This window comes from Varanus komodoensis, unplaced genomic scaffold, assembly GCF_004798865.1.
Source record: "Varanus komodoensis strain SLA01 unplaced genomic scaffold, ASM479886v1 scaffold37, whole genome shotgun sequence".
NCBI lineage: Eukaryota > Metazoa > Chordata > Lepidosauria > Squamata > Varanidae > Varanus > Varanus komodoensis.
In genome coordinates this window covers 1538225-1551361 of record NW_025335889.1, presented here as the reverse complement: position 1 = coordinate 1551361, position 13137 = coordinate 1538225, and positions in this window count along the sequence as shown.

The window sequence follows — 13137 nt, the reverse complement described above, 5'->3', positions numbered from 1 at the left end:
CTCGTGACAGCTGGTTGTGTGACTCCCCTGGTCACCCAGTCCCCTTAGCTTATAACTTAAAGCATGTTGAAAATGGCAGTCATTGTGCAAAGTTCCCCACATTGTTGCAGAGGCCTTGTACAGAGATGCTAGTGGAGATATAATCTGTTGCCATGGAAATAACTGTGGTGTTGCAAACAGACGATTATGGCTTAATGTGAGGAAAGAACATCAGGAGCAGAGGAGATCTTTCTTGCTCCCTTTTGCCTGGTATAGGTCAGACTTGTTGTGAAAGGCTTAGCAAAGCAAATTTGTTCTCCTCGCTTTCTCTCTGCTCCTCCAAAGGTGAGAAAAGGGGACCAGGCCTGGGATCTCTGTAAACCTGCCTAGAACACGGAGGTGTGCAAAGCTGACCACAGAAGCTAATGTAGGGATCTCTAGCAGTTTTAAACATAGGAGCACATTTGGGCATTTGAGAAACATTGCGAATACCACCACACCATGGCTCCCAGGCTTAATGTGGCTAGTTAAATGCAAGTTGTCAGGTGGGGATGAGGACCAGACCAATCCAAATTGAGCTAGAAAAGTGGTGGGGTGGGAAAGAGAAGCAGTGAGGTAAGAGGCTGTGAGGGAAGATAGGCAAAGGGCAGAGTGGAGAGGAAGAGCAAGGCTAGAGGCCGGTTATGGGCAGAAACACTGAAGCTGAAGGCTGGAGGAAGGGGAAACAGAAAGGCAAGCTTAGGGTCTACTCGTAGGTGGAAGAGAATCAGCAAGCAAAACAGCAAGAACCGCAAGACTAGAGGCTGGGCCAAAGGGTTAGAGGTGGCCATGAGCTCTGCAATGGGGACCCCCGAGCTAATAGTCTTAAGCACCCCTTGGTGGAACCATATCTTAGAACTTAGTAATCCAGCAGGAGTGGCTTCAAATGTGACTTAAACTGAAATGGCAATCCATAGCCTAATGTTGCAGGACTACTGGGGTGGTCATGTGCCCTGCTTTACAGAAGAAGGTCTTCCATTTGAGTAGCTGTCTATTCCACACCTAGATTCAGAATGAAGCACTACAGGAGAGAACTGATATCAGTGCTTGGTACCTGGACTGAGCAGGCAGGTGGGTCACTATGGTGGGATGCATTAACTGCGTTTCTACTTAATACAAATCATTCTTTCTAAATGTGCCTCTGTCCATTCATATACACATTTCACGCAAATCTGCCTCTTCTGTGGGCAGATTTCCTCAGTGTATAAGGGGTCGCCTTAGGAGCTACTTTGAAAGATCAGTGAGAGCGTTTGGGAGGTAACATGATCATGAGTTATGTCCTGGGGAAGTTCAAGTGATGTTGCTTCCATCCCAGGCCTATTGAAACAATGCCTTCTAAAATGGAAGACCACATGCCCCTTAAACAAAAGCTCCCCATGCAAATAGGAGACCACTGCACCTACCCAAAGACCCTCCAATAAGCACTGATATTATTTGACCAATGAAGGAAGCAACTCTACTTTTCAAAGCATGAATCATTAGTACGATTTCCTGTACAACAGGCAAGTCTTTGGTGTCTCCCTTTCTTCTACCCGTTCTTCAAAAACCATCCTTTCAGTAAGTCTCTTGCCTCATTCCCTTAATCTTATCAAACATAACCAAACTCAGGTATTTGAGAAAATTTTTGTGAATATTTATCTCTTGTTATACTTGTCCCATTTTTCCATTACAGGTGCCCTTCAGGTGTGGTGCCTGGAAGCTCAGAAATGGCACAGCCTCGTGACACTTCCAAATGTTTTTCAAATAGGGTTTCAAGCTTCTCAGAACAAGATCCTAGCAGTCTGTCTTCCTATCCTTCTCAGTCATTCTCTTCCATAAGAAAGGTGAGAAAGATTCTGGCCTGGTTAAAATGTTATGGAAAACCATGTATTCTTGCAGCTTGAACCAGGTGTGGTAAGCCTTGATATACTTCATGACTTTCTCCTATTCATCTGCTCCCACAAGGAGATTAGAAACTTTCACTTTTAAGTAAACTACAATTCCCAATGGCATCCAAAGTTGGGGATCCATGATTTGTTTAAACTATGGTTTCAATTCGGGCTCTCCAGATGTTTTAGACCAGAACTTCACCAGCTCTAGCCAGCGTAGCTGATAGTGAGGATCTTGGAAATTACAGCCCCAGACTTCTCACTCCAGGCTTAAACAATAAGAGGATGCTACAGAAAACTGTGGCTTGCTTAAAACCAGAATCAAAAATTCCCAAGCTGCTCCTTGTGACATGAAAAGGAGAGGAGAGGGAATTGTATGAGTCTGAAGCTTACCTTTGTTCATTCAGATAACAGGAAACCTCTGTTTCTATTATATCTGAACTGGGTCATTGGGACTGGAGAAATATTTCAGATAATTGGGACACCATATATACCAATATATAAGGTCACTTTTTTTCCTGGTGTTTGTTATATGTTGGGTGTTTAAGGCAACCCCCAATTTTTGCTTCATTTTTTTCAGTTTCAAGGGTTGGGGTTAGGTCATCTTACATACTGATGTATAGAATGATAACATGTGGAACAAGTGGCTGGGAAGTATGTTTCAAAAATGCCCATATATATAAGGCAACTTGCATATAAGGTGAGGTCAGCATTTTGAACTATTGGGCGTATAAGTGACCCCCATTTTTGCTTCACTATTTTTGGTTTGTAGGTTTGTCTTATACACTGGTATATATGGTAATTTAATTTCAGTAGTGAAAGTGGGGGTGAATCCTGGAGATGGTTTCTATAGAAAATAGCTTTTCCCCAACACCTTTGTTCTGTCTCCTCACTCTGAGATTTAACTTACTCCCACTGAAGAAGCTAATGTTTTGAAGCCTTGGCCTTCACAGGCGAAGATAAATTGTTTTTTCAAATTAGCCTTGTATCAGATTGGTGGGCTTCTGCGAAGCTGCGTTGCAGGTATCAGTGATGTATTCGGCACAGTATCTCCTATTATTGCATTTAATGGATGAAGACCCTTTGATTTCCAGTAAGCAGATCCTTACTCAACTTGGCGAAGAAGCTGCTGCCCCACGGAGGCTCCAGCCAGGGCTAAGGTCAACATCTCTGTCTTCTACAGTCATGGAACGTGGTGTTACATTATGTGCTTAGTGCTTGTTTACTTGATTTCCACCCCGTGGCCTTTCATACCAATAATTGTGCACTATTGAATTACTGGAAGGAGTGTGGAGGAATGCCAGAACTAATGGACTCAAGATGTATCCACATCTAAGCCATTCTTCTTTTAAATGAGCTCAGATTTCATTTATTCCTTGAGTATGCAGTACAGAAATTAACATCTGAGGTGAAGCTAATGCTTTCTGATTGGCAAGCTGAATATGTGAGGCATTTCCCTGCCCTCCAACTGCGATACATGACTTTCGCTGTGCTCTGAAGGTTTGTTCCTCTCATGCTCCATTGAAGAAATGGGGTCTATGGTTCTCAGCTTCCAGAGATGCTTTTCCACAGGAGCGCAAGACCTCTTTCAGCCAAATTCCATCTCAGAGAAGCTCCCACAGGCCACATCCCAGTGGTGGGTGGGGCCAAAGCCAAAAGGAGTGGGGCCCAAATACAAGCACAGTTAGCTTAAAGCTCCTTCTGCCAGTCACCAAACCTTGGGACTGTCATTTCAAATGTTTACAACCGAAGCCTGTGGCTGCATACCTGGGGAACCACCAAGTGATGGCTGGTTGGAGAAAGTGGCTGGAGCAGGAGAAGGGGTCATGGCCTTTTGGGGATCCCCAGACAGCTGGACTGGGGCCGCTGGAGGTCCAAATTTCCCCTCTGAGACTGAAGCTCTGTATCTCTACTTCATAATTTACTTCAGTAGTTTGAAGTAGCCATAATACCCTTCCATTAATGTAGGGCCCTCAAATTAATACCCACGTCACATTTGTCTGGGAAACAGCTCACATGGTTTTTCCCCCACCCCAAACTCCATAAAACAATAATGATATTTCAGTTCTGATATTCCAGAAAGGTTCCCAGAGTGGCTTGCCTTGAATCCATTAAGCACAATCAGACCCTGCCTGTAGGCTTATGATCTAGAAAGATGCAACTCGCAGGGAAAAAGAGAGGAGGAGGGAAGGGGCGAGTCATCCTTTTAGCAGGGCTGATGCCATGGCCCTTTCAAATTGTAGGGGATGTCTTTGAATCCAGGTGGCTCCCTGCTTCAGAAGTTCCCTCTCTAATGAGTGGCACGAAGCAGAGCTGAGTGACACATGATGGAAGGGGAAAGTCCAGAAGAGGCGGCCAACTGTCCCTCATGTCACTCCAATTCAGCACCCAAATAGGTGCTTCTGGGCTCCTATGAGGCTGGCAACGTGGCAGATGAGGTTTTATCTCCGCTGATCTCAGGCTGGATGTCTCACATTTAAAATGTCACAGAAGTGCTTCATATTTCAAATTGTTTTTACCATATTGTTTAAATGTATTTCCACAAGCTGGCTGTATTATAAACTGCTTTGGGGAGACCATTAACGTAAGAGCAAGGGATAAATGCTTAAATAAAAAAAGCATTGTTGTAAGCCGCCCTGAGGCTTCGGCGAATGGGGCGGCATAAAAATATTTTAATAAATAAAAAAATAAAATAAAAAAGATACATAATAAAAGGGACGTGGGGGATGGGAGAACAGTGTCAATACAGAGGAGAACCTGATGCTGATGGCAAAGAGAAAAGTCCTGATGGGAGCCAGGCCATGGCTGAGCAGAGCACATGCTTTGCATGGAGGAGCCCCCAGGTTTGATCCCCACCATCCCCAGGTAGGGCTAGGAAAGAATCCTGCCTGAAACCATGGAGAGCAGCTGCCAGTCTGTGTTGGCAATACTGGGATTGAAGGGCTGATGCAAAGTTCTGGGTGGCTTGTTATTCATGGCAACAAGCCACCCTTGCTGGGTTTGCAGGACAGAACAGGTTGTGCTGCAGAGGGTAATTATGCTAATTAGGGATGTGTGAGAGATCCATTTTGGGAATGAAATACAGAACTTTATTGTTAGCAGAAGAAACCAAAATTGTGAAAGATTGCACACATCTCAGCTCAGTTATCAATTCAAAGGGATACTGCAGTCAAAACATTTGAAGATGACTGAGTCTTGGAAGGGCAGCAAAGATGAAACTAGTAAAGTTCATCAAGTGTAAGGATGTTTTGTTGGAGAACAAGGTCAGGGTCATCCACACCATTGTATTCCCAGTTACAAACATTGGGTGTGATGACTGGACAATGAAGAAAACTGATGGGAAGGAAAGCGACACATTTGAAACATGGTGCTGGAGGAGAGCTTTGCAATACCCTAGTCCTACAAAAAATAAGTGGGTTCTAATCAAATTAAGTCACAACTTTCCCTAGAAGCAAAAATGACAAAACTGAGGCTGTCATACTTGAGACACATCAGGAGAAGGCAAGACTCCCTGGAGAAGACAATCATGTTAGGGAAAGTCAAATGCAGAAGATGAATGGGAAGACCAAATTGTTGTGAGGCTGGTGCTCCTTCCCAATGAAAGCAATCACTCCAGTTGATATTACAAATGTCTTTATTCTATACAGTATTGCAATTACAGTCACCTAGGCTAGGAAGTTGTCCTTTCATTCTGAATGCATTCTCCTTACATTGGATTTATGAACCCTTTGGGGCAGTTCTTCTAAAGGCAGGGCGCTATGACCCCTTTCCCTGCGTCGCTCAGTCATTCTCAATTCTGGCTGTTCTAATCTGTGCATGCGCCTGTGATAACGAGCGTCCTCTACAGCTTCTCCCACATTATCTCCTAAGTTCCCACATCCCATATCTACAACGGGTGAAACTATTTCCCCATCAACACCCAAATTGGTCTCTTGATGTTCCACTGTTTTGTTTCCTGAACCTCCTTATCTAATTTCTCATTTCCATCATTTGTGCGGTTGGGGAGTACAGATTGTTCTGCTGGCACTAGAACTAGCTGTTCATCAACACTCTGATTCTCATGGGAAGTTCCCTCCTCTTGTGCACATGTCAAAGACTCTTCTTTGACACAAATAGGAGGTGGACTGAATTCAGAAAGAAAGCCACAGTCTTGAACTTGGAATTGCTGAATGGTGGGCTTTCATTCATGGGGTCGCCATAGTTTGAAAACTACTTCATGGCTCATATCACTCACTCAATCAATTCTTTATTTGGCCATTGACCAGCATATTGAGGGCACATAAAAACAGCAAATCTGTTGGATTCCCTGGGCTTGGACTCCCAGACTCTGGCCTGCTTTGTTGTGACTGTGAGTCTGCGTTCCTGGTGAGTATGCCCAGTGTCTGTGTGGTGCTCGCCATGAATGGATCCCAACATGGTCTCCATCTTCCACATCACATGCAGCAGTCTTTGTGCTACTGCTTAGGAAGCGGAAGCTTGTTTATGTGGTACTGAGGAACGGAGCCTTGTGCAAGTGCTTCGCAAGTGGCATCCCTCTTCCGTGTTACACGCAGCTGTCCTTGTGCTGCATGCGTCATGCGAGGAGCTTGTCGCCTGCACAGCCTTTGTTCTGTGAGTGTTTGCAGATTTCTTCTCAGATCAGTTCACTTTCTAAGAAAGCATCAAGCATGAAAGGAAGTCTGCAGACACCAGAAGGATGGAATCTGCATAGCTTGGTCGTAACCCTAATGCTAATCCCCCAGCACATGCACAGGTGTGCCTGGGGGGAATAAGCCACCATGTTCCTCTGTGATCATGTGAACTGGACCATTGTGGGTTCAGGGTGGTTTATTAACTGCCTGAGCTTACACTCCCCTGCTGGCTTCATACGTCATGCTGACCCTCACCTGGCAAGGATAATTAGAAAGTTCAGCTGGCACTTGACCAGAAAGTACAGGTGTGATTGGCTCAGTAGCCACCTTTGTGTAGTGCGAACCCAGGTAGAGAGAGAAGGCCAGCTTGCAAAATCAGAATTACCATCCTTTCTTTTCTTTCCTGTAAACCCAAGCTTATCGAGTGCTTCTGTGGTAGGATCAGACCACCTGTTGCCCCCCAGATGTTATGGATAACTCCCATCATTTCCCACTATTTAGTTGCAAGAGATGGGAGTTGAAGTCCAGAATCTGAGAAACACCAGGCTGCCTACCTTAGCTCCACGGCATGGGCAAGGAGCCTTTCTGGACCCAAGGGCTGCTACATACCAGCTCAACTCTCTAAGCCTTCCCACACCTATTCGTACCCTTGCACCATATTCCCATTCTCCTTGGGCTTCTCCACATGAAGCTGCTGCTTCAGATTTCTTTGCAAGAGAAAGTCAGCATCATTTATTAATGCTTTTTTCTAGAGTTTTTCTTTCTCTGCCTCTGTAGATGTTCTGTCATGCAAACACAAGGCGGCACTGCAGCATAGTGCAGTTACTGAATTATACAAGCCTTTATTCCAGTTTGCTGAACCTGTACAATTTATTGAACCTACCTCCTCATCCTCTCTCTGGAAGAAGCCATAAAAATGGCCACACAATGGAGGAAAGGCCTCAGAGCATGACAATGGTGTGCGAAGGACTCAGCTGCTTCCATGAACGAAGGATCATGCGCACACAATAAATGCCTCATTCATTCATTTATTTATAGCTTTTTAATCGTGTCCTCTCACAGAAGTCTCAGGATGGTAATACAATAAGAAGCACAGTATCACATCCTCACATAAAATCTGATTTAAACAACAATTAAATCTTAAAATATTGGGAAAATAAAGAAGCCCTCAGGTACCCTACCTCTTTTCCCCACAAGGAAATTAGGGTTGCAGGGGAGGGCCAGTGGATGGCTTTAGACAAGACGTAATGAGGCCAGTCTGAGCCAGTTTGTTCAGAAATAAGCCCAAATACTTCGTGGCCTTACTCCCAACTAGGTTTACACAGGGCTGCCGCTTCAAGGAATGTTGTAGCAGCAAAGACTGATTAAGTCACTGCAGGAATACTGCCATGGAGCTATAAGGGAAGTTTGAAAAGACTCCAGGATTATGGCATGGAGTATTGGAAATATTATTTCTTTACCCCCGATAGCAGGTGGTTCTGTATAGCAAACCTCAGTCACATAAAAGCTTTTCCATGATCCAGCATTAATAGCAGCAATCTGCCATTTCCTTCCCTTCTAGCAATGCCAGAGTTGCAGCTAATTGTTGTGTGGCATTGAGCGTAATTACAAAAATTGATGAGAGCCATAAGCACTATTGATTCACCTCGAAAATCACAACAATAGAGAAAATAATTGTCATTTATAGCTGGCCTTAGACAAAAACCACATCTGCTGCTGGTTTAATTTCTACCTTTGAAACAAAAGCTCTGGTTAATTTGTAATGGGGAAGAAGCACTTATTTTGCACCCTTCTCTTCTGACTCAAGGACTTATCCATCACACTGGTATAATACAGAAAGAAACTTTGGTGAAGTGAGTTAATAGGACTATGATTGAAGACTAGCCTTTAATGAACACGGCTGGGAAACCTGTTTGTGGCTCGTTTCCCACAGTACTCATTACTGCCAGTATATAGTGATGTTGGTTCCACAGGGTGCCTTGTGAACTACTTTCCCAAGTTAGCCCAAATCAGCCTAGATAATACGACATGGTAGTTCCCAGAAAGTTAGGTAGCTACATGGTAGACAATAAGCCTGATATATCATGCATCTCTCTCTTTTTCAGTCTCTCTATCACACAGGTAGCTTCCTTTGTTTCTTCCCATGTACATATCACCTCTCCACCACCAGCTGAGGGTGGATTGTATTTCATATGCCAAGCATTTGGGAGAAATCTGTTTATGAAGAAGCATCTTCAAGATTAGACCTGATTAAAAGGCATCCACTGACTATCTTTGGCTACCAAGAACCTCCCTCCCTCCCTCTTTCTTTCTGTCTTTCCTTTGTTTTGTTTTTTAACATAGAGACCACATCCCAGACCATGATCAGGCATTGCTTTAATACAAGAACCCCCAACCTTTTTGGGTTGGTGGGCACAAGTGATGTTTTTAATGAGTGTTGTGGGCACTCTCACAAAATGGCTCCATCTTGCCCATTCATAAAATGACTACCATGATGGCCATTTGCATGGCCATTTACAAAACACACAGTTTCCAGAAGGCCAACTTAAGGTGAGACTTAAAGAAAATTAGCCTCCTAGAGGCAGAGGCAGAGGCAGAGCTGAAACCCAAAACACAAAAACACTCTTTAGAATCCAAATAATGACAATGTCAAAGGACGACACTTTGCTTTGCAGCGTGCCAGCACCCCACTTAAAATATATTTAAATGCATAATAAAATAAAAATCAGGAGAGGGCAGGGAGCTCTGGTTGCTGTAAGCCGTGTCCCACCCCAGCTTTGATAGATAAAATCAGAGTGATGGACCCATTTCTACTGCACCTTTACTTCCAGCCTCTTGTTGGCTGCAGGATCACTCTAACTCCTTTTTCTTCTTAGTTGACCCTGTCCTTGTGGCTGGTCTGGATCCAGGCGGAGCTGCCTGCTTCCTCCACAGTGTGTGGTGGTGCTGGCCAATGTCCCGACTGTGTCCCAAACGGCTGCTCCTGCCCATTGACGCACACCTCAGCCCTCCACTTTGATCTGCATCACAGGTTCTTCCCCACTGATCCTCTCAGTCAGACATGACAGAGAGGGCCTTTTACTTTGTGGTGTCGATACAGTGGAACGCCCTCCCCTTGGGAAGCTTTCCTGGCACCGTTATTATGTACGCTGGTGCCTAGCAAAGCTGTGGCCTTTTCAGAGGCTTTTGAGGTCAGGTTGTGCTTTTCACAGCTACTGTGATGTGATGTTTCTGAAGGCTGCTGGTTGGTATTGTATTTATTCTGAGGCATTCTTGCTGTTCTTTCCTTTTATTTACCTATTACGTTGCTTGGTAGCTGCTTTCTATTTGTTTAAACAAGAAAAATGGGGCATGCTTTTAAATAAACACCCCTAGGCCTGGCAGACTCCATCTCACCTCATCGTCTAGTTGATCACTCCGAGCCTGAATGAGCTTGCAGCTCTCCTTTCTTCCTCTGATCTTTGGTGTTTCTCAGGAGGAGAAGCATGCCCACCTAGATGGAATGGAAAAGGCATCTGCAGTAGCATCCTGCCCCGTTTTTTTCCTTCAGGTGTCCTACTAAGAATATTGGCAGCTATCGCAGTTGCTGAGAAATGGTGGGGGAAGGATATGGCCCTCATGTCCTGCTTGCGCTCCCTAAAAGATCTGGTTGGCCAGTGTGGGAACCAAGATACAGAACTAGATAGGCCTTCAGTCTACCTCTCTGGGCTCTTCTTCTGTCCAGACCTTTGCTCCATCTAATTACTTAGAGTCTCTAAGGAGAAATGTATGCAAGTCACAAAATTGGACTGATAGTGCTGACCCTGTGTCATCCAGCCTTCCAAAGTGTGGTGCCCTCCAGATGTTTTCGATTACAATTCCCATTACTACTCGTACAGCCATGCTGGCAGGGGCTGATGGCGGATGCTGTCCAAAACTTCTTAGTGGTAGAAGACTGATCTACACAGAGTGGCTGTGTCTCCAGGGTGTCTTGTAGGCACATTTCTCATGCTTTCTAGCAGATGCCAGGGAGTGAACCTCTGAAGTTTTGAATGCAAAACATATGTTCCATCACTGGATCACTAGCAATCTGGTGGGTCCTGCTTTGGATTTTAAGTCCCTCTCTGCATTTAGTTTTCTGTACCATAATTTAGCAAGTGGTATGACATGTTCATATTCATGATACAGAAGAGTTTACATATTTCCACAGAAAGTGCAACTGTTTACAATGCTGGGTAAACTGGAAAGTTTCTGACTATATACAGCCCTGTGGGACTGTCAGAGAACCAAACACAGAACTTGTGACTGTACACAAAAGTATTACTTTAGTGAAGAGAAAGCATTGCAAGAATCTTTAATACCTCAGAGAAATTCAGCATATACTGCAAGCAGAAACCAGCTTTGGGCTGCAGAGGAAAAACTATTTGGTTCCAACTATGTGTTAAACAGAGGTGGTAAATGAATGAGAGTTTTTCTGAGTATGGACATCTCACCCAAGGTGAAATATTTTCAGTCATTGTTACCTCCACTCTTTATCATGGGGAAAATTAGGTCTTATATTTCCATGTTAACTGTCAGTGTTAAGGGCTCATAGTGGTCCCTACTGGTGTGTCCACCCACCTCTTGCAATAGATGTGACTATATGACCTACTTCAAAGAAGACAGTCCTCTAATTCAAGAGCAGATGAGTTGTGGCTCTTCAGAAATTGTTGGACTTCATCTTCCCTCACTTTCCACCATTGTCTCCACTGGCTGGGGGTGGTGGGAATTACACTCCAATTACATCTAGATGGCCCACTGATCATCCACACCTGCTCTGATTGAAGGGCTGTCCCATCACTGAACAGTTCTCTCTTTGAAGGCAACATTTCTCTGAATGGATTTCCAGTTCAGGTCTGGTTTAAAGCCGAATAGCCATAAGAAGGAAGAACTGGGCCTTGAAAATGCTGTTCAACAGCAGGTGAAGAGCAGGCTGAACAGGTGTTTTGGTCATCCCTGTTAGAGTGAGGCATATTGCATTTTATTTAAAGTATAGCCATGCTTTCTATATTTGCATTCTTACATATTCATTTGTATGTGTGAGTATTTATGCAATGCTGAACCTCTTGTTAGCGGGCAATATGCAAGTGGTCACCCTATTTATATGTTGTGATAGTCAAGCGTCTCTCAGTTTTTCTGCAAACACACACACACACACACACACACACACACACACACACACACACACTTGATTTGTCCAAACACTGAGGTCCTACAAAAATCCTATTTTTCCAAACAGTGTGTTTTCTTCCCTCTGCCCACTGCAATTTTTATAATATTCCTCTTACCAGAATAATGCCTCACAAAAAAGCTACATTATGTGGTGCAGAAGCAGGGTCAGTCCAGTGTTTGCAAGACAATTTTATTTTCCTCTTAGTGCATGCCAGCCACATGGCTTGCATTTTGTCACATAACAGCTAGACAGATGGTTGAGGAAGCTAGGCTGAGTATTCATTCAGATCCATCCATCAGACTGCAATCTGACATTGAGCCGCAATATTAATAGTGGATAGCACAGGTTTTCTGGCAGCAAATGTGACAATTTGAAAATAGATATATTGCTAATAAAATGGGATCTGTTTGGGTGAAAAATCCCCCAACACCCAACAATATTACAGTGCTTACAACAAAGAAGAAATGAGACATATAATTGTAAATTCAACTCCATGAATATTCTATGTGTTACCGGGGTGACTTGAAACTTATTAGGAAGTGAGATATGGAACAGAATTTGAAGCAGAAGGCAAAGTGGTTTGACTCAGATTTCAAAATCTGGTTAGCAGATCAGGATGTCACTGCTATGTGAGTCCACAGAAAGAGAGATGTAGAACAGGAAGTGATCATGGACACAATCCAGAAAGCTGGGTGTGTGTGGTGTGGATTTGTATGGCTTCTAATTTGTTTCTTGGAACAGTAAACACTGTGTTCATGTCTCAACAAAACGCTTTTGAAAGTTCCCCCTGGGCTTTGCTCTGAAGGGAATGCAGATCTACTGAGGTAGGTTTCTAGATTTTAGCCACCAATTCTATGCAAATACAAAGGGAGAGGAAGGGGGCCTTAAGCTGGTGCTTGAAAGCAGCAATTTATTGCACAAAGAATGCTGAATGCATTTTGACCAATGGGCGCATTTGTTAAAGGAAGGGCCGTGAATTAAAGGTTAGATAATCGAAATGAAATTGAAATGCTTAATCACAAGGAAAATATAGTCCCTTCAACCTTTAAGGCAACTAAGACGTTCTCATATTTAGGTGGAAGTGGAGTGAACTTTAGCTAATGGGTGAAACATGGATACTTTTCAAAAAGGAGAACCAACATATGCAATTTAGAAAAGTGTGTCCAGAAATTCATGCAAATTTCCACTTAAAGCGTCTTGCAATCTTCCATTTACTCAAACTACAATACATGATACCACCAAACTCCATGCTTAGTCTTCCTGTCAGTCAAGACTAATCTATTCATAATGCCCAGCTTTGAAGTGAGCCTGAACTAATGTATTCTAAATATGCTATTAAGCCTGGAATTCATTGCAAGCTTCAGAGTATACAATAGAACATTTCACAGATCCTCTCTCCCCAGTTTTCGGTTATTCTGTCACTTAGATC